Source organism: Mercenaria mercenaria, chromosome 7 (assembly GCF_021730395.1).
Source record: "Mercenaria mercenaria strain notata chromosome 7, MADL_Memer_1, whole genome shotgun sequence".
NCBI classification, from domain to species: Eukaryota; Metazoa; Mollusca; class Bivalvia; order Venerida; family Veneridae; genus Mercenaria; species Mercenaria mercenaria.
Window position 1 is genome coordinate 86784825 of NC_069367.1, and position 22227 is coordinate 86807051.

General features: G+C 35.2%; 1 long non-coding RNA gene across 1 annotated transcript; it reads left to right on the forward strand.

Annotated features, from left to right (window-relative positions):
* The first annotated feature begins 1050 nt into the window (after window positions 1-1050).
* Window positions 1051-9928, forward strand: LOC128558709 (uncharacterized). Its single transcript, XR_008371885.1, has 6 exons — window positions 1051-1337; window positions 1812-2271; window positions 2804-2976; window positions 3754-3814; window positions 8016-8180; window positions 9849-9928. It is a non-coding gene; the product is annotated as an uncharacterized LOC128558709 (long non-coding RNA).
* The last annotated feature ends 12299 nt before the right edge of the window (window positions 9929-22227 follow it).

Consider the following 22227-nt stretch of genomic DNA (forward strand, 5'->3'; position numbering starts at 1 on the left):
AATAGATACTATTACAAAAAAAAGAAAGTAAGAACTTCTGATAAAATTACAACATTTAAAAAATAAAAGAACAAGACCGGTCACGAAATTGGTAGTCTAACGTCCTGACCACTCGGGCACGGACGCTGCTGCTAAACATTTGTTTGATAGACGGTATCGTAGGCAAATCCCTGTCTATTTTGGTTCCTATTTTTAATCGATGATTTAATGTCATAGTATAGTGAATAGGTCGTTTTTTCTGACTTCCATTGTTTTATTTTATTACTATCAGAATGTTTTTGCTGTATCGTCTGTAAATGGGAGCATCAATAACTGATGTTTACCTTCAAGGGGCCTCAAGTTACTGCCAGTACATCTGTGTTGGAGAATTCTGAGTTAATTCTGTATAAAATTTTCAGGTGATTGACAATGATGAGCGGTTACATGACATGAAAGTACAGCTGACCACAGTGCAGGGTAACCACAAGGAATCTATGGAACAGCTTGGGGACAAGTCCCAGCAAGTGGCCATACTGGGGACTGAGGTCTCTCGAACACAGCAACAGAACCAGGCAATGTCTGAAGATGTAAGCTTTCAGGATTTATCTCCCTTTGATATAGTTGTTAGATAAAGAAGATTGAAGAATTTGACCAGAGCCATACTTGAAAATCAAAATTCAAGAGTGCTACCTACTGAAGCCCGGGCATGACCTATCCAAGGGTTCGAAGTGGTGAAGTGACTTAGACAGCAATAGACAGTATTTTTAAGGACAAAGCCAGAATTTAAAGATTGCTTTAGTCTGTCTGATTGCAAGTTTTCAGCAGTTTGGAATGAAAAGAAACTTTCATTTGATTAATCAGTGCTGCTTGTTATTCAAGATTATGATCAGTGGCTGCTTGAGAAAAGTTAAAAATAGACCAAGATGTTGATGTTGGAATTGAGATGACTGAAGCAATTGATGTCTGTTTCTGTTTTCCTGTTTAACTTTTTGAAATATGTGTTGTTTATTTTATACATAATTTATTTTAGGTTGATTGTGAAGGGAGTTCAACAACTTACAGTAATCACTCTAGACACCTCATTCCTGATGGAATCCATCGCCACGAAGGTATGAGAGAAGAGGCCAGTTTCTGCCCTTTTAATGCTGAGCTCCATGTAAGGGAGCCACTGGTACCATTTTTCACGTCTTTGGTATGACGCGGCCAGGGATCGAACCCACAACCTCCCGCACTTGAAGCGGATGCTCTACCACTAGGCTATTGAGGCGGTTGTTGTTTACTGTTACAGTTGAGTAGTACATCAGTTGAAGCAAGAATTAAAGAAGATGCAAGACATCAACCGAGTCTCTGAGTGTGAGGTAAAACCATTTGTTGTCATTATGGATTTTTCCAGTTCTACCAATTGACATTGCGTCATATTTGGTTTTGAGTTTAACATTTTTACTTCCCTCATTAATGTTTAGATAAATTGTATTTGAGTTCTTGTTGTCAGTTCAGTAATTTGTATTTCTGATTTCTTTATTATTTAGTTAGTCCTATTTCTATTAGCTATGCAGCTGTAGTAGTTGCACTGTCAGTTACTTGCGTAAAGTTAGAAATACTTCATGTCCCAACTGTAACATTTAAGTTTTTCAAGGTGTTGCTATGAAACTTCACTTGTTAAGTATAAAAAGATGTATCTCACCCAGTTTGAGTATTTACTTCCAATTTCAGGGTCACAGGCTTCGATCCTAATTCAAAGATAATGGCACTCCATTTCAGTGTTATTTTGTCACTTATTTAATAACATCACTTGTAAATTATTCATGATTATTTGAAATATTGAATTTTAGCTGCAGAATTTCGAGATGAAGTACAATGACCTGCAACAGAAAGTGATCACGTCCCAGGACAGGAACCGAGCCCGCCCGCTTAGCTCAATAGGGAGAGCGTTGGTCTACGGATCGCGGGGTCGCAAGTTCGATCCTTGGGCGGGGCGTATGTTCTCCGTGATGATTTGATAAAAGACATTGTGTCTGAAATCATTCGTCCTCCACCTCTGATAATTCATGTGGGGAAGTTGGCAGTTACTTGCAGAGAACAGGTTTGTACTGGTAGAGAATCCAGGAACACTGGTTAGGTTAACTGCCCGCTGTTACATAACTGTAATACAGTTGAAAATGGCGTTAAACCCAAAACAAACAAACAGGACAGGAACCGCCAAGGTCTTCAGGAGCCCTCTGCAAAGGAGGAAGAATTAGTTGTTGTTAATGTGGAACTCAGTGCCTTACAAGAAAAATACAAGACCCAAGTGTAATGATACGAGTATATATTTTTTCTATACAAGATCTATTGAGTTTTAACTTTAAAACAGTATTTTCTGAATTTTGAAAATGAACATATATATAGAGTTGTTACATATTAGTTCTGTAAACATTTGTAACTTCAGCTGCTCATAACTTCTTCCTTATCCTACAAACTGCCAGAAAAGTAACATTTCTTGAAGCATGATAAGTTAGATGCTTACATACTTATACCAGAAAATACAAAACTGTGTATTTGAAAAGAGCAGTGTGTGAAAATATATTTGTATGAATGACTACCGGGTATAGAAAATAGAAAAGAAAAACTACCCTTGTAGTGTACTGTAAAAACCAACCTAGTGGCTTTGCGACCGGCATAGATACAGACCAGCCTGCCCATCTGCTGTTTGCTTATGGTTTCTCTAATTGCAATAGGCTTTGAAAGCAAACAGCAGGCTGGTCTTGATCCTTGCTGGTCGCAAAGTCACTATGTTGGTTTCCCTTGGCATGGCTTATTTGTCTCTGAAATTATATAATTGTAGTCTGAGAAGTTTTTGTCAGAACTTGAGTTGTTGAGACATAATTACCACAGTGCAAATGAGGAGATAAAGGGATTGAGAATGGCCCTGGAAGAGTCAAGAACCAATGGGGACAGACTGCACAAAGAGAGTGAACTGGTTGTGCAGAACGTAAACACCTGGGTACAGGAACAAAAGTAAGTCATTTTTCCAAGGATTTACTTTAATGGTGTCAGAAGTGTTTGACGGACTCGTGCGGTGTGCATGGAGTGTCATTCTGAAGAGCTAGTAAGATCTGAAAAGTAAAGGGGGAGGAGTGTAGTGATAGTAAGTTTATAGGCCACTTCCAACAGCCGTGCTGTTGGGGATAACCCTTTAGCGATGTGGTTGAGTGTCCGCCTACAGATCTCAAAGTTCGGGGTTCGATCCCCAGTAGGGACCTTGGTATTTTCTCTCTTCCAGGATTTACTTTAGGAATTTCAATCTTATTTTATGTAAATGTTTCATAGCCTACCCTTTACCAAATTCCTTCAGATCAATTTGATATACCAAAAACATGATGGCCTGGCTGGTTTGCCTTGTATGTGGCAGCTATTCTGGATCCAGTGTTCAAAACTGACTGTGGATAAAACTTTTGTCAAGATTGTGTTCAGAAGCAGCTTACTAAATCATTAGTTTAAGACATACTGTAAAATCATTTAATTTCGTGGGCATGAAATTTCGTGGTTTTGGTCAAAACAGCAATTTTGTGGGAATATGAATTCGTGGATTTCAACTTTTTAACATAAAATGAATTGGAATTTTACTTGTTTGATGGTATTAAATTTTGTGGATTGACTCAACCACGAAATCCAGGAAAATTAGTCCCCCACGAATATTAATAATTTTACAGTATTGTTATTACAGTATATATTTGAAATGTTCAGAAACTTAGTTTTCAAGTGTTTTGTTATACATCTATATAATATTTTCAGACATGCCAATGAGGAATTTGGGAGTAAAGTAAAGCCATCATGCAGCTCAAGCTGTAAAAGAGTAAGCTCCTTATTTATCTACATATAAAAGTATAATATGACTTGCATTCAAACAAAGGTGCCTGAACACAAACGGTCTCTTGATATAACAATTTATTCTTAAACAACACAAAAAGGAAATGAGGAGGTGGTCTTTAAAAACAAATGGTCTGTTGATGGACATGGTTTCTCAATCAAGGTTACTTTGTATTAAAACACCACTTAAAAGTGGCAATGGAACAAATGGTCTGTTGATGGACATGGCTTCTCAAGCAAGGTTACTTTGTATTAAAACACCACTTAAGGAGGTAGGTTACCTTGTTACAAGGGTAAATTCAAATTAGTTGAACTGCAGCACGTTTTTGTATTTCGTGTAATATGAAGTTTTAACTGCTACAATCTCAGTTTCGTTTGTCTCTGTCCCTTCAAGTTGAATTTTTATCCAGGTTTGAAGAACATGACCCTCCAGAGGTATTTCATATTGAAAGAAGAAGGAAAATACGGATATTTAACACTTTTCAGTGTATTTTAGTTTCATTGATATTCGTAGAAGTCTGCATAATTGATAATTTTACTGGTATGCACGTTATCTTTCTAATATAAGCTTAAAATGTATATGTCGCGGGGCTCGTGTTTCCATGGTAACGCATTTTCTCTCATTTTTAAACAACTATGTATAAAAATAGGGGTTTTCGACGGCTTCAGTGCCATTCTGTTAATGACCTACATGAAATATTTGGGTAATATTATTAGCAAAATACCAAGCACTTTACATGGTACCCTATTTTTCTTAAATTTTAAAGTAACCATGGCAACAGAGATGTTTAAAATAGCTTATATCTTGCTGTTTGTCGTAATTTCTTTAAAAAAAATATTGAATAAGATTATCTTTTTAATTGATGTAGCTTTAAAACATATTATTTCTAACGTAGGTTACATTTTCGTGTTATATGCATTTATTCAAACAAATGTCACAGCTTAGAATACGTACAGCAGTACCCCTCGTCTGCCATTTTTCATGGAAAAATCGTTCAGCGTGCTGCTATTATTCTCATAGATATTGTTGAAATGAAAATAAGAAGCCGAAGCTGTGCTTCTTAAATAGACCAGTGTCAACGCTTTTGAATTTTACATTTAGATACATAGGTCACGGGCTTCGTTTCCATGGTTACATCAATTCAATTCAAGAAACCACAATTTTCTACTGAAATTTGAAAATTTTAGATCTTAGTTTTAGTATATAAATAACAAATTATCAATGGAACCTGAAAAATAGGTATTACAAATCAAACTGCTAGACTTTTTATTTGAAAATGGCCGTAAGAAGTAACCTTTCACCCAACTATATTCCAAATAACATTGGTTGCCATCATTCATTTTCTTACATTCCGCATAACATTTCGATATAACTACATAAAAGAAGCAAAATATTGATTATTATTCAGAGCAAAAGACTCATAAAGATATTTCAGCAAATAATGGTTATTTGAAAATAGTTAAAATAAAGAAGATGTACAGAATTACGTACTTTCAAGATAAAAGCTATTAATTTTGCGCGGTAACTGACACGTAACGTCATGACGTCAATGACATCTTTTAAAGGCAACATTGTTTTGAAGCGTTTCTGCGGCAATTTATTCATTATTTCTGCATTATTAAACCATAAAGCATCAGATCGAAGACAAGTTCATGATTTGTTTTTAGAAGAATGAATATACAAACACATTTAGTTTGTCGTAAACGTCGTCGTAAATTGTCACGTTAGCTTCCGGTTGGACATGCGCACATACAAATATGAAGGTAACCTACCTCCTTAAAAGTAGCAATGGAACAAATGGTCTGTTGATGGGCATGGCTTCTCAAGCAAGGTTACTTTGTGTTAAAACACCACTTAAAAGTGGCAATGGAACAAATGGTCTTTTGATGGACATTGCTTCTCAAGCAAGGTTACTTTGTGTTAAAACACCACTTAAAAGTGGCAATGGAACAAATGGTCTGTTGATGGACATGGCTTCTCAAGCAAGGTTACTTTGTGTTAAAACACCACTTACAAGTGGCAATGGGAGTGTGAGTTTTCCTGGGTTTCCAATCACTAGTTGGGAATACAGGAAAGGCTTCAGTGAGCATGGGTGCATGGACGGTCCACTACTTCTGTTTAGTGGGCCAACAGCCAATGAGCCATTTTTAGCTCGACTATACGAAGTATAAGGAGAGCTATCCTACTCGCCCCGGCATCGGTGTCTTTCCGCGTCCCCACCTTGGTTAAAGTTTTGGTGCACTTTCTCTTTTTTCAACATATCTCTGTAATTACTTGATGGATTTGATTCAAACTTGAAATACTTATTCCTCATCATCATCCACATCATTTGACATAAGGGCCATAACTCTGGCACCAATATTTCATGAATTATCCCCCCTTTTCACTTAGATTTTCAGGTTAAAGTTTTGATGCACTTTCACTCTATCTCTGTTATTACTGAATGGATTTGATTCAGACTTAAAATAGTTGTTCAGCATCATCACCCAACATCATATGACACATGATGCATAATCCTGGCACCATTTTTTCATGAATTATTCCCCCTTTTTACTTAGAATTTCAGGTTAAAGTTTTGGTGCACTTTCACTCTACCTCTGTTATTACTGAATGGATTTGATTCAAACTTAAAATAGTTGTTCAGCATCATCACCCACATCATATGACACAAGATGCGTAACTCTGGCACAATTTTTCGTGAATTATTCCCCTTTTTACTTAGAATTTCAGGTTATAAAGTTTTATGCACTTTCACTCTATCTCTGTTATTACTGAATGGATTTGATTCAAACTTAAACAGTTGTTCAACATCATTACCCTTATCATATGATGCAAGGTGCATAACTCTGGGACCAATTTTTCATGAATTATTTCCCCTTTTTACTTAGAATTTTAGGTTAAAGTTTTGATGCACTTTCACTCTGTCTCTGTTATTACTGAATGGATTTGATTCAAACTTAAAACAGTTGTTCAACATCATCACCCACACCATATGACGCAAGGTGCATAACTCTGGCACCAATTTTTTATTAATTATTCCCCCTTTTTACTTAGAATTTTAGGTTTAGAGTTTTGATGCACTTTCACTCTGTCTCTGTTATTACTGAATGGATTTGATTCAAACTTAAAATAGTTGTTCAACATCATCACCCACACTATATGACACAAGCTGCACAACTCTGGCACCAATATTTAATGAATTATGCCCCATTTTGCTTAGGATATACTTATATAGTGTTTTGATACATTTTATCTTTACCTCTCTTATTACTTTAAGTTGATATTATTGACATAGACTCAGGCTATTGTGCAATATCTTCATCCACAATTGGAGTCATTAAACACTCAGTGACAGCTCTAGTTTTCCTCAGATGTGCCCAGTTTCACTATCCAGCATCGAAATAGTCGAGCACGCTGTCTCCTGTGACAGCTCTTGTTTAAGGGGCCAAGAAGGGTCAACAATGCCCCCCAATAATCTGCTGATCAACCAAAATGGCCCCTTAAGGGCCCCCACCCCCCCGTTTCAGACACATTGTGTAATGGTCCATTTCTTGAAAACACAATTTTTACCTCCACTGAGGCCCTGTGACTCATTTACAGCAAAAAACAAAGGGCGATTGCCCCTTGTTTATAAACGGCCCCCTAGTCACCTCTGGGCTACTCAAATGGCCCGTTACCCCAGTTTAGAGGCACAAGCTGTCTGTGGTTAGAAGAGCCTTGTTTCACTATACTTTGTGTAACTCTCTGCATTTGTTGAACATCAAATATTGATACATGTAGTTTTAACATAATAGGTAAAACAAGATATTCATAATGTCATTTTGTTACATAGCATTTTAATGGAAACTACATTTGAAAATTTGTTATTATAGAATTTACAAGCATGATTTTGAAAATATGAGCTGTGCCATGAGAAAATCAACATAATGGGTTTGCGACCAGCATGGATCCAGACCAGCCTGCACATCCGTGCAGGCTGGTCAGGATCCATGCTGTTCACTTTTAAAGCCTACTGCAATTAGAGAAACCGTTAGCGAACAGCATGGATCCTGACCAGACTGCACAGATGTGCAGGCTTTTCTGGATCCATGCTGGTCACAAAGCCCTTGTATTGATTTTCTCATGGCACGGCTCAATTATGTTATTACAAAATGTATCAAGCATAACTGAACATCGTATGTTACAGACAAATGTTGGAACAGATCAGCAAGTATCAGAAACAGAACAACAAGATAAAGATTGAGCTGGACGAGAGACATAACGAAGCAGAGAGATTTAAAGCTCTACAGAACCACAGCTCACACCAACAAGTTTTCCTCAACCAGCTCAGGTCCAGGCTAGAGGAACATTAGTAAGTTTGTTTACTGTGTAGGGTTTTAGGGACTCAGTAAGAGGACACAGACTGAAAAGAGCCCAAGTGCTTAGCTTAGTAGGGAGAGCGCTGATCTACGGATCACAAGGTTGTGAATTTACCATAAGTTGTATATGTTATCCGTGACATTTAGATAAAAGATTTTGTGTGTGAAGTTATTTCATCTTTCACCTCAAATAAATGTTGAGAAACTGGTAGTTTTCTGCACAGAACAGGTAAAAGAAATAAGAGGCTATATTTGGTAAAGATCTGTAGAGTTGCATCAATGCTGTTCTCTAAATAGAAATTAATCATACAGTGTTTCTCATTTTCTCATGATTATTTGAGGTACAATTTATATCACTGAATGTTTATATATGATATTAGAATGATTTTTAGCTTGACTATTCGAAGAATAAGTAGAGCTATCCTACTCACCACGGCGTCGGCGTTACACCTTGATTAAGTTTTTCGTACCAGTCCACATTTTGACAGTCTTTTGAGATAGAGTTTTGAAACTTTCAACACTTGTTTACCATCATCATGGCCAGTTATAGGCAAGAGCACATAACTCCATCAAGGATTTTGGCTGAATTATGGCCCCTTTTGACTTAGAAATCATGGTTAAGTTTTTCGTACCAGTTCATATTTTGACAAAGTCTTTTAAGATAAAGCTTTTCAAATTGAAACTTTCAACACTTGTTTACCATCACCATGGCCAGTTATAGGCAAGAGTACATAACTCAATCAGGGATTTTGGCTGAACTATGGCCCCTTTCGACTTAGAAATCTTGGTTAAGTTTTCTGTACTAGTTCATATTTAGACAAAGTCTTTTAAGATAAAGCTTTGAAACTTTCAACACTTGTTTACCATCACCATGTCCAGTTAAAGGCAAGAGCACATAACTCCATCAAGGATTTTGGCTGAGTTATGGACCTTTTTTACTTAGAAATCTGGGTTAATATTCCGTACCAGTTCATATTTTGACAAAGTCTTTTGAGATAAAGCTTTGAAACTTTCAACACCTGTTTACCATCACCATGTCCAGTTATAGGCAAGAATACATAACTCCATCAAGGATTTTGGCTGAATTATGGCCCCTTTTGACTTAGAAATATTGGTTAAGTTTTTCGTACCAGTTCATATTTTTTGTAAAGTGTTTGACATATGGCTTTGAAACTTTTATCACTTGTTTAGTATAATAGTCTCTATCTGTAGGAAAGAGAACATAACTCTGTCGTCTGATTTGGCTAAATTATGGCCCTTTTTGGACTTTGAAATTGGTTCTGTTTTCATACAAGTCCATGTTTTGTTAAAACTATTTGACATATGGCTTTTAAACTTTGAACACTTGTTTATCATTATGATTTCTATCTGTAGGCAAGAGTACATAACTATTTTGACTGATTTATGGCCCTTTATGGACTTTGAAATTGGCTCATACATTGCCATTTTGTGCAAGACTTATTGAAATTAAAGAAATGCAGGAACATTGTCTAATCTATTTATTTCTTTTGTCTGAATATCCGTGGATATATTTTGACCCCATTCTTCAATCAATGCTTCGAATAGTTGAGCGCGCTGTCATCAGACAGCTCTTGTTTAAAAAGTTTAAAAGATACGTCATGCACGTTTTTCAGTAAAATATTTTATCATTATGTATTCAGAATGGAACAAGATCAGGAAGTATCGAGCAAGATGGCTACTATAGAGGATCTTCATAACCAACTCAAACTCAACATTGACAATATCGGCAGCTTAATAGTCAGGTATAACTTAATATCTACATACAAAAGCACTTACTAATTGTATGATTAAGGTTGCCAACTTTGAATCGCTTGGCCTTTACCATTGAGAGTTTTGAAACTCTAGTAAGAGGATATTTCTTTTATATGATAAGCCCATCAAGCTGGGTTGTAGACGTTTGATGGTTCTGTCTAGATATCTGCTCTAGTCTGAAATAATGTATGGAGAAGCACCTAGGTACTTCCTCCACCAAAAAGCTTCCAGACCACTAGAATTGTTTCAAAGGTGACTTAACGTCCAGTGAAGCAAAATTAACCGAATTTAGAAGATATTTGTGGGAAAGAACAAAGTCTTTGCAAGTTTTGGGCATCTCTTTCTTAAATAGATTAAATAAACATCAGTATTTCTAAAAGAGAGAAAGTAGTGTTATTCATTTTATAATCAAAGTACTTAGTACTCAGTACTTGTATCTTGTATCCCTGTTGTTTTTTTTCTAATTTACCATAGAATATATGTTTTAACACTAAATGTATACTACCGGGTACTTTTTTTTTCAGTTAAATTCTTTACAAAAAGATAACCACAGATAACAAAGTTATTTGGAATGTGAGATTGGTACCCGGCAGACCCTTGAAATACAGATCGAGAGTAAAGAACAGACTATAAATAGCCTCAAAACTCGACTTGAGGCCGAGAAACATCTTATTGAACACAGCTCTCCATTGAAGGATCCCGATTGTGCTGTAAGTGTCATACACCCGTAAAATGTGTAACCCTTGCTTGAAATCCATTCCGAGGTTGGACTTGACCTTTGCTAAAAAAATAACTGCATGTATGCATGATCCTGTTAACCTTTCCCTACCATTTATGTTTCCTGTATCAGTCATCTGAACATTTGCTAGCTTTTTCAAGTGTCTCAAACTAACACAGTTTTGCAATTAGAATGCTAAAAAAAGATGTTGAAATTGTTTAGTCAAATCCAGACTGACCCAAGCATCAAGTACAGAAATTCAGTATTAAACATTTCATGTCACCAATTAAATGATTATGGTTTATTTTGCTTTGTTTTCTTTTCTGATGAAAAATACTTCGTTGGATGAATTACTTTACAGAATTTTTAGTAACATGATTTAAAAGAAAGAAATTAATAGTGCTTCATTGTAGGTTCCTCATACAAATGGAGCAAATAAGTTTGTAAGCAGTTTTTTCCAGTTTTACCTTTAGCCTGCTTAATTTCTAAAATGGACTGGTCCATCATTCAAGTTGCGCAATATCATTTATTATTTGAAGGGTGTTCGATGAAAAAATACTGACTGAATAGATTTTGGTCTGCACTGGTCGCCAAGACAGAATCACTCATCGCTAGCAGGCTAGAGGTTAAAAGTTCCTTGTATTGTTTTAATTATTCATTGTTAGTGAGAATCTTTGTGCTTATTACATAGTTATGGCCCTTGAAATAAGTTTTGTGATGCTCATAGCTCAAAAATATATGGCCTAGAATGAATTCTTTTCATAAAATGTTTGTTTAGGCTAAACAATTATCACTGCAAGCATTTGAATTATTGCCCCTTATTTGTGACAAATGTACCAATGGGGGGCACACCCTGTGTCCTACAGACACATTCTAGTTTAGGTGTATTTTGACATACCTATACCTGGTAAGGATTTTTTGTGGAGTTAGAATTTTTTTTTAAAATTTCTTCCCTTTGTTCTTCCTGTCCTTTAGGCTTCAACAGGTAAGTTCTTTAAATTTTATTCCATCCTCCTCTGATATAACCCTTCGGGCATATATTGCCCTGCTTGGCAGAGCTCATGTTTTCAAAACTGCCAGTTTTTTTATGTTACGCAACAAAAAATTTGATTGGTCCCCCTAAAAGACTTTAATATAATAGAAGACCTGCAAAATGTGATGACTGAAAGTGTCACTTGGAATTTAGAGCTAATTTACTGTCTTCTGTGAATGTAGAGCTACTGCTGTAATGATGCATTTACGTAGTATGTCAAATGTAGATAACAATACCGCAAAGAATTGGAATGCAGTACATTAATGCATTATGCATGGAAAATGAGTTAAAGCATACGACTAAAACCATGTGTCAACAAATTTTGAAATTTTTTCAGAAGATGGTAAAGGAAAATCGGCAGAGGTAGAGGAGACAAGTTATGGTGCAAGAAGTAGAAACATCACAAGTTAACAGTCAATAAGGGTAATGTGGATGAAGATATTGACTCCAGACAGTAACTCGACATTTCCCGAGCTTTCAAGATGCATCAAAGGAAGGCAGGTTTATAGAGCTGTTGCAGAATCACCCAGTCATGCTTAAATCAGAAGTTGTGAGTATTTAGTCAGATATTTAAGCTAATCCATTACCTCACCTGATTTACTATGTCTCTCCTAAGGTCAGCAGTGATTATTGATTTTGACTTTGCTATCTGTCTGTCCATTCATCTATCTCAGCTTTCACAGGTCAAACTTCTGGCCAGATTTCATTGAAACTTCACAGGAGTGATCAGTACCAAGAGCAGTTGTGCGTATTGCTAAAAATAGAACATCTTGTCGCCTGTCACAGGTCGAACTGCTGGCTGGATTTCGTTGAAACTTCACAGGAGTGATCAGTACTAGCCTTAGTTGTGCATATCGCTGGCACATACCACTTCGCTGCACAAAAAGCCACCAGAGCTTAAAATAGAAAAATCTTGTCCGGCTTTCACCAATTAAACTGCAAGACAGATTTTGATGGATCTTCACAGGAGTGATCAGTACAAGGCCTAGTTGTGCATATCCCAGACGTGTTCTACTTCACTGCAGAAAAATTGCCACCAGGGCTAAATGTACACATAGGGGGGAGACAAAAATACCTTCTAGTTTTATTAGCTCACCTGTCACATAGTGACAAGGTGAGCTTTTGTGATCACCGCGTCCGTCCATCAACAATTTCTTGTTTGCACGATAGTGGTTTCATTTATAATTTTATTTTAAGCAAACTTGCACACAGCTTGTATCACGATAAGATCTCGGTTCTTTTCTTGAACTGGCCAGATCCCATTATGGGTTCCAGAGTTATGGCCCCTGAAAGGGCCAGAATTAGCTATTTTGACCTTGTCTGCACAATAGCAGCTTCATTTATGATTTGATTTTTACCAAACTGGCACACAATTTGTATCTTCATAAGATCTTAGTTCCTTTGTTGAACTGGCTAGATTCCATTATGGGTTCCAGAGTTATGGCCCCTGAAAGGACCAGAATTAGCTATTTTGCCCTTGTCTGCACAATAGAAGCTTCATTTATGATTTGAATTTAATCAAACTTGCACAAAACTTGTGTTGCCATAAGATCTCAGTTCCTTTGTTGAACCGGCCAGATCCCCTAATGGGTTCCAGAGTTATGGCCCCTGAAAGGGCCAAAATGGGCTATTTTGACCTTGTCTGCACAATAGCAACTTCATTTATGATTTGATTTTAACCAAACTTGCACACAACTTGTATCACCACAAGATCTTGGTTCCTTACTTGAACTGGCCAGATTCCATCATGGGTTCCAGAGTTATGGCCCCTTACAGGTCCAAAATTGGCTATTTTGGCTTTTGCAACCATATAGAGACTTCATTTATGGTTTTATTTGATACAAACTTCCAAAATAACTTCAACAACAATTAATCTTGGATTCCATGACAAATCAGATCCAACCGTAGTTTCCAGTTATTTTATATCTGATTACCTCCCCTGATTGTAGTCAAAATGGATTTATATCAGTAAGTACTTACAGGACTTATTTGAAATTTCATTATTGTCATTAGTTGGACCGAGTCAATCAGGGTAGATAACTATGGACTGATTTTATGTCAAATTACCTCCCTTTATTTCAAATTAAAATGGGTATATCTCTGTAACTAATGAAGATACTGATCTGAAGTTTCATTTATGTCAACAGATTTATTTGGCAGATCTTTCTTTTGTTCACTTACAATAATTTTCTTTTGAATTACTTCCCTTTTACGTTACAATAAATAGCCTATTTTTAGTAACTTTTTTATTATTGGCCATAGGGAAAAACCGAGACCACTTTTCTGTGGTACAACATGGATGGTACCTCCAATTATTAGGTGTATTTTGACATATCTGTACCTTGTAAGAATTTTGTTTTTCTTTTTTGTTAAATTTCTTTCCTTTGTTGTTCCTGTCCTTTGGACTTAGATATTTTTTCTGAGGACCTTCTTGTCCTCAAGTGCAATGATAACATGTGAGCGATATAGGGCCATCATGGCCCTCTTGTTTTTGTTTTTATTTTCAGCTCGACTGTACGAAAATTTAATATGAAGAGCTACTTGACCCAGCATTGGCTTCTGTGTCCTTTTGTATCCACACTTTGGTTTAAGTTTTGGCATTGGGAATGGTACCAGTTATTGGTACCACTCATATGAGTGAAAAACACCCTGAAATGTTAGGTGTAAATCAACTTAGAAAATTAAGATGGGAATGTTCTACATATGAGGAGAGATCAGTGACAGGAGGGAGGAATATTTGACAGCTGAAAATACAATATACATTTGTTTAACCATTACCCTACTACATTTCTATAATGAACTTGTCCATCTTTTTATGCCCCCGAAGGGAGGCATATAGTTTTTGAACCGTCTGTCCGTCTGTCAGTCTGTCCGCAATTTTCGTGTCCGGTCCATATCTTTGTCATCGATGGATGGATTTTCAAATAACTTGGCATGAATGTGTATCACAGTAAGACGACGTGTCGCGCGCAAGACCCAGGTCCGTAGCTCAAAGGTCAAGGTCACACTTAGACATAAAAGGATAGTGCATTGATGGGCGTGTCCGGTCCATATCTTTGTCATCGATGGATGGATTTTCAAATTACTTGGCATGAATGTGTACCATAGTAAGACGACGTGTCGCGCGCCAGACCCAGGTCTGTAGCTCAAAGGTCAAGGTCACACTTAGATGTTAAAGGATAGTGCATTGATGGGCGTGTCCGGTCCATATCTTTCTCATCGATGGATGGATTTTCAAATAACTTGGCATGAATGTATACCACAGTAAGACGACGTGTCGCACGCAAGACCCAGGTCCGTAGCTCAAAGGTCAAGGTCACACTTAGACGTTAAAGGTCATTTTTCATGATAGTGCATTGATGGGCGTGTCCGATCCTTATCTTTGTCATTCATGCATGGATTTTAAAATAACTACGCATGAATGTGTGACACAGTAAGACGACGTGTCGCGCGCAAGACCCAGCTCCATAGGTCAAAGGTCCTAAACTCTAACATCGGCCATAACTATTCATTCAAAGTGCCATCGGGGGCATGTGTCATCCTATGGAGACAGCTCTTGTTTAGCTTGAACAGTGCTATTTACTGATAAAAAGGGTGCTAACCAAAACGTTGCTGACTGAATGGCGAACAGTGCAGATCTTGATCGGACTGCACATACATGCAGGCTGATCATGATCTACACTGGTGGCAAATCAGATTTGTGTCCAGCAGGATAAGGGTTAATGGCTGGCTGGTCAATGGCAAGTTTGAAGGACTAAGGGCAACAGTTCTGACTATTGACTGCCAAGCCATTCATCAAATGTTTTATCACACGACTTCAGAAAAATGTTTTCATTTTTTTTCTACAAACTGTTGACGTATGATAAATATAAGGAGAATGATAGCTTACACTTAGTTAAAGGCTGCCAGTCGATAGTCAAAATTATTGCCATAAATAAATTTTCACAAATTAGCCCAGTATTCATGTAATGAATACAGACTGGTAATACAACATTAAACTGATGACCTCACTTTATAAAAGGGAAAACTCGTGATTTAAGTATCACCATTTTAACAACACCAGTAAGAAAACTGATCTTTTGCTAGGGAAAGTTTTCCTGAAGTAGATCTTTTAACATCTTTTTTTGGGTTTTTTTAATGTCCCCCAAACCACACAGGGGGGAGACAAATGTTTTTAACCCCACCCTGTGTGGTGTGTGTCACAAAGCTTGTCCCACCCCTAAGTCAAACATTTCTCATCCGATTTTCACCAAAATTTTAAACAAAATTTTTTTGGCCAAAGACCTTACCCAATTTTTCGTTTAACTAGAAAAATCCCCTAGGCACTTTTTGATTTAGGGCCCCCTTGGAATTTTACTTTTGGATCCACTCATCCAAACCACAAATTTGGATCGACTCGCCCAAAAACATTTTAGAAAAACTAAATTTTTTCAAAAGGGCCAAGTTTTTGGGAGACATCCGCTTTTCTAAAAAGCATCTCTATTTTTTACAAAATAAAGATTGCAACAAAATAAAGATATCAGCTGGAAAAATTTTCGGGAAATGGAAAAACCCAGAAACTGAAAAGTTGAAAACAAATTTTAAAATTTTATTCTGTCTTCTTTCCCAGGAAAAAGGCCATGAAAAGGGGTTTGGATGTTAAAAAATTGGGACAGTGTTTTTTTCCTTGTGGCAACTTCAAACCTACAGTACTATAAGGGGCAACAATTACCACTATTAACCTAGAAACCATGCCCCTAAGAAAAGTTGCTTTTAATTTTTTTCTTTTGTACTGTTACTTTCGATACAGAACAAGGAATTAAATATGTAGATTGAGACCCCAAATTTTTGGCCTTTGCCATACACATAAAAAATAATAAAAAAAAATAATAACAACTTTTTTAAAAGAATTGTACATTTTAAAGCAACTCAGTTTTTCTCTTTGATTTTTTTGGTTTTAAAGGGGCTTATCTATTCAATTTTAGTGGGCATATAGGGGTTTTGGTGGAGATAACAGGTAATATTTTTTTCAGGCAGTCTTTTTAAACTTTGAACAAAAATTTATAATTCTCAAATTAAAGAAAAAAAAAAATTATTTTTTTAAAAATTTTAAAATATCACCCAGTTTAAATTTTTAAAAACATTTTGTCAAAGTACTGGCTTTTTCCCTTATATAAAAGATGATATAAAACTTAATTTAAATTTTTTTTTTCTTTTTTTTAAGTTTAAAATTGGAATATGCCCCATACTTTCCAAAAAAAAGCTGCAAAAAATACAAAAATTTGCTGTAACATGATATCTATGTCATGACAAAAAAGGAAATTTCACCAGAAAGCACAAAGGAAAATGTTATTGCATGGAAATTCAGAACTATGACTGTAAAAAGCACAATAGTCCAACCCCTGGTACTCAGTCCTTAGTAAGAAATTGTGAAATTTGGCTTGCAAAATAAAAATTTTGTTTTCCCCCAAAAATGGAAGACATTTCCCTTTGTTTTTCTAGTTTGCTCAGCTTTTTGCCCAAAAAACCCACAAAAATTTTCATGCCCACGAAAAAAAAATAAATTTCACAGTTTTTGAAGAGCTTTTTTTAAAGCAAGCCCTACATTATAAAATTAAAATTTAGCTTTTTGTTTAAAATTGAAAATGCTATCCTTTAATACCGTGAAAAAAATTTTGGTTTACCCAAAATTTTCTTTAACTTGATTAAAAATAATATGATTGGAAATTTTAAAATTGTTTTTTATGAAAACTCTATACATGTCCTAGTAATTTTAATACAATGCCCATTTTGTCTAAATTTCTTTATTTTTTTGTACAGGGGTTTACAAATTTTAAAAACAGTTAAAAAATAGTTTACAAGTGACCAAACAAAGTTGTCGGGTTAATTTGGGGTTTAAATTATCAAAGATACTGAAAAGTTGCAGTTTTTTATACTGCGGGCAAAAATTTTAAAAAAACAGGGGTTAAACTTTTAAGCAAATTTCATGTTCACAAAATCTTTGAAAAAGTTGTCCACCTTATTTGAAAATAATTTCTGTTTTGGGCCTCTAAAAAAGTCTTATAATTGTAGCCCATATTTAAGAACAGTTTTCGTACCTCTTTTTCACTTCAACTACTTTATTTATCAAGCTAAAATTTGGGCCCGTAAAAATTTTTTTTTTGTTTCCGGTATCCCGACCCCCAAAAATTTTTTTGGCCTGGCCCTAAATGTTTTTTTTTTCCCTTTGGGAGAACATTTTTTTTAAATTTTTTTGAAAAAAAAGTTGCAAAACTGCATTTTTTAATGCTTTAAACATGGTCAGTGATTTTTATAAACCCAACTTACGGGAGGGCTCTAAAAGGCAAAACCCCCCCCAAATTGTATTCATTTTTTGAACAAAAATAATTTTTTAAAAAAGTCTTCCTTAAAAAAAAAAAAAAACCCCAAAAAAAAAATTTTTTCAGACCAAAACCTCCCCTAATTTTTTTAGCATTTTTCCCGGAAACAAAAAATTTTTTTTGGGCCTTATGGAATACCCTTCCTAATAACAAAAAACCCCTTAAAAAAAAAAAACAAGCAAAATGGAGCTCATTTAATGAATAAAAATTTCCCCTTAAATTTTCGTTTTTTTTTTTTTATTAAATTGTACATATGTTTTTAAAAAACTTTTTAAAGGTGAAATTTTCCGTTTTGGGGGCTGTATAAGAATGTCAAATGAATGAAACTTAGACTAGCTCCAGACTATAATTTTTTTTTTTTTAAACATTTTATGATTAAATGTTGTAAAACTTGGGCCACCCCCTATATCCTAGCCCAAATATAAAAATTTAAAATTTTTCAACATCAGTCCCTGCTAAAAAATTTCTAAAATAGACTGGTTTTTCCCTCTAGGAAATTGAATTCGTAAAAAAAAGGAAAAAAAATAGAAATACAGTTATTATCAGTCTAGGGCTGGTCTAAATGTAACGGGTGAATTATTTATTAACCTTGTACAGCTTAAATTTTTTATTCCAGTGACAGTTGTCACCCTATGAAGTACACAGGGTCCCTTTAATTTTTTTGCTCAGGGGAGCACAAAGGCCCCCAAGGTGAAACTTTTGTGATCACCCTGTTCGTCCTCATCCCCTTTCCCTCCGTTTTTTCAGTCCCCCCCAAAAAATTTTAACCCGTTAACACTCTAAAGTCACAATTTTTTACCTAACTTAAAAAAACTTGGTCAAATTGGGTTTCCCGCAATAAAATCTTGGACATTTGATATTGGGTCTCTGGGTTTAAAAAAAAATCACCAAAACAAACAAAGGAAAAGCTTGTTTTAACAAATTTTAGAATTTACAGTTTTTGGGCCCCAAACTTTAAAGAAACTTGGGCAGAAAAGTTATTCTCAATAAATCTTGGACGGGGTTCGAAAAAGTGGGGCCTCGGGTAAAAAACAGGTCACCAGGGCAAAAAAAAGGAAAAGCTTGTTAAAACCCCTAGAGGGTTTACAATTTTTTGGGCCCAAAACTTAATGAAAAAATTTGGGCAGAATGTTACCCTCAATAAAATCTTGGACAGTTTGATAATTTGGAAACATTTTTAGGGTCAAAAACTAGGTTTTAAAAGGGAAAAACTGTAAAAAACTGTAGAGGTCACATTTATGACCCATATCTTTTAATTTAAAATTGGGCCGAAAGTTATTCCCGGATAATCTCAAGGTCCAGTTTTGAACTGGGTCATGTAGGTCAAAAACTAGGTCACTAGGGGGAAAAACAAAGAAAACTAGTTAACACTCTAGAGGGGCCCATTTAAGACCCCAAATTTAAAAAAGGAAAAGACTTTAAAAGCCAAAATTAAAGCTTTCCCTTTTTCAGTCGGCAAGATTTTTGATTTTGTTGGACAAGAAATTTTTATCTTTGCTCTAGAAGTAAAAGCCATCATTTTAAAAAAAAATTTTAAAGAAAAGGAAAATTTTTCCTTACTTTTTACCATGGGTTGAGAAAAAAATCCCAGCATTGGGTTTTTTAAAATAAAATTCACCAGGCAGATATGGAAAATTAAAAAGTGAAGCAGGATAGGGTGCAATAAAATGTTGGGGTTGTGGTTTTGTGTCCCAGGGAGGTAGGGGGGTAAAAAAAAAAGTAAAAAAATAGGATGAATTTCGGGGCCTATAATAATTTTTTTTCATTAATTACAGATCTGGTATTTCTTAAAAAAAAATTTAAATTTTATTACTTGTGAGTAAAAGCTTCAGTAAATTTGGTTAATTGAATTGACATTGATAGATACCAAATTTTAAAATTTAAAAAATTGCCAAAGTTAAAAAAAAAAAAAAGGGGTCAGGGAATGAAAAGGGTGCAGTAAAGGGAGTTTTCAGGGCCCCCTGTAATCTTTGTTTAAAAAGAACTGAAAAGGAAAAAAAGCCATTGTTGCTACCCAAAATATCATATTATATTTTTTTAAAAAACAATACAAATTTTTTATCAACTACCCCATACTTTATAGGGACCTTTTGGGGTTTGTCTCACTCTGTCCCCCTAGGGCCCCAAACGCTCGTGTCTGTACAGTTGAGGATGAATTATGCGCCCTTTTGGGGGGGCTGCATTTTAACTATTAAAGCGCCTTTGAACGTGAAATTGGGCCCTGAAAAGGGGGCAAATAAATCGGGAAATAATAAGGGCTCCTTGCAAAAACTTTTTCCATGTGCAACTCTGAAAACTGTTTTTTAATGTGTATGTAATACTTTTTACTAAGAGATTTAAAAAAAGCTCCCCGGGCCCAAAGGTTTTTTTTCCTCAAAAATTCCCAATTCCCCTTCCCGCCCCTAGCTTATTTTTTTTAATGCTTTTAAACCAGGTTTGGTTTTTAAAAAAAATTCAAAGAGCAACAGAGACAGTTAAGGGGAGAAAAGCTATTTCTTTTTTGCATTTAGTAAAAAATTCCTATGTTAGGGGTTTTGGTAGGGTAAGGGAAAAAAAAAAAACTGGGTATTGATTTTAGAAAAAATGCCCTTCACCACATTTTAAGGATTGTTTTTTCCCCGTATTTTTGGACTAAATTTTCCCGTAGTAGGGGAAAAATAGACATAAGGTTTTTTTTTACGCCACTGTTTGTCTGAAAAGTGCATTGTATGTTGTGTTTAAGTTGCCGTCACACATAATAAGGGAACAGGATTGCCCTATCCTTGTACGGTGGGAACAATTGGGACCAGGTTTTCACAAAGTTTTTGGGGGGAAAAACTATCATCCCAAAAGAGGGGGGGATCCCCGGGTCAATCATTCTTACATGTTATACAATATTGAAGTTTTTTTTTACACTGCTTAAAAAAAGGACTTTTATACGGTAAATTTTAAAACCCGTTATGAATAAACTGGGTTTTAAAAAAAAAATTTAAAATTTTTTTGTGTTTTTTGTTTCGCTTTATAAAAAATTTTTATAATCTTAGTTGTTAAAGGGGTTTTGGTTTTAAAAAAATTGGGGAAAGTGTTTAAAACTGGGTACAGGTTTTTCATGAAAAGTACCATATCACCATCACTTCACTTAAAATTTTAAAGGGGAATTTTGGGAAAAATTTATTCATTCTTTACTAAAATTTTAGAGATAGGAATAATATATTTTGTAGAAATAGGAAAATTTTAAAATCCCCCTTTTTTTTTTTTTGTAAGTTTTTTATTAAAACAAATAAAGTGTGTTTTTAAACTTTTGCAAGAAATTTTTCTTGTCTTTCTGACTGCTGATGAGATACTTTTTTCAAAAAGACTGCCAGATATTTTGGGGGTTTTTTGGGGTTTTATAAAAGACTGGCAGCTACCTTGGACATGTAATTTTACTTTTTTTTTCTAAGGGCCAAAGTCAAACTTGACAGTCTTAAGGAAAGCAATACTACCCCGCAAAGTGCTTGCAAAATTTAAAATGCAGCAAAATTAAGGGCCCTTGAAGTTTTGGGGGAAAATTTTTCCATTTACAAAGTTTACTGGCAAGTCCCAAAAAAAAACTTTGGGAAAATGAGTTTTTGCTATTTCATTTTTCAGCATTTTACATTTAAAAACCCTTGTTTTTAATTATTGTTTGTATTTTTATCAAATAAAAAAACATTTTTTAGGGCGTGGTAGAATGGGGCAGTTATTTTTAACTAAAAGAAAGTAACTGGGTTTCCCGGGCTAATGTAAAACTACCCCTTCTGGGATTTTTAAAAATCTTATTTAAATGATATGGAGGATAAAAAAAAGAAATACTGGCAAAATGGTTTCAAAAAAAAACCATAAACACAACATTTCAAGGGAAGTTTTTTTCCTCGGGCCCAGCTTAAAACAATTTTTTTTTTAAAAGCTGCACGTGCCTGGATTTTTTTAACATTTTTTTCAAATTTTTAAAAAATAGGGAACATGGTAAACAAAGGGGTTAAAGTCAGTGGTTGGGAAAATTTTTTTTAAAAAAATCAATATGTGGTAAATTTTTACATTTTTCAAGTATAAAGGGTCATAAAAAAATTTTTTAAAGGTAACGATTTTTTTTAAAACACTTTAAATATAGTGAATGAATTTTTTAGTGAATGAAGAATTTAATTTTGGAGCAGAAA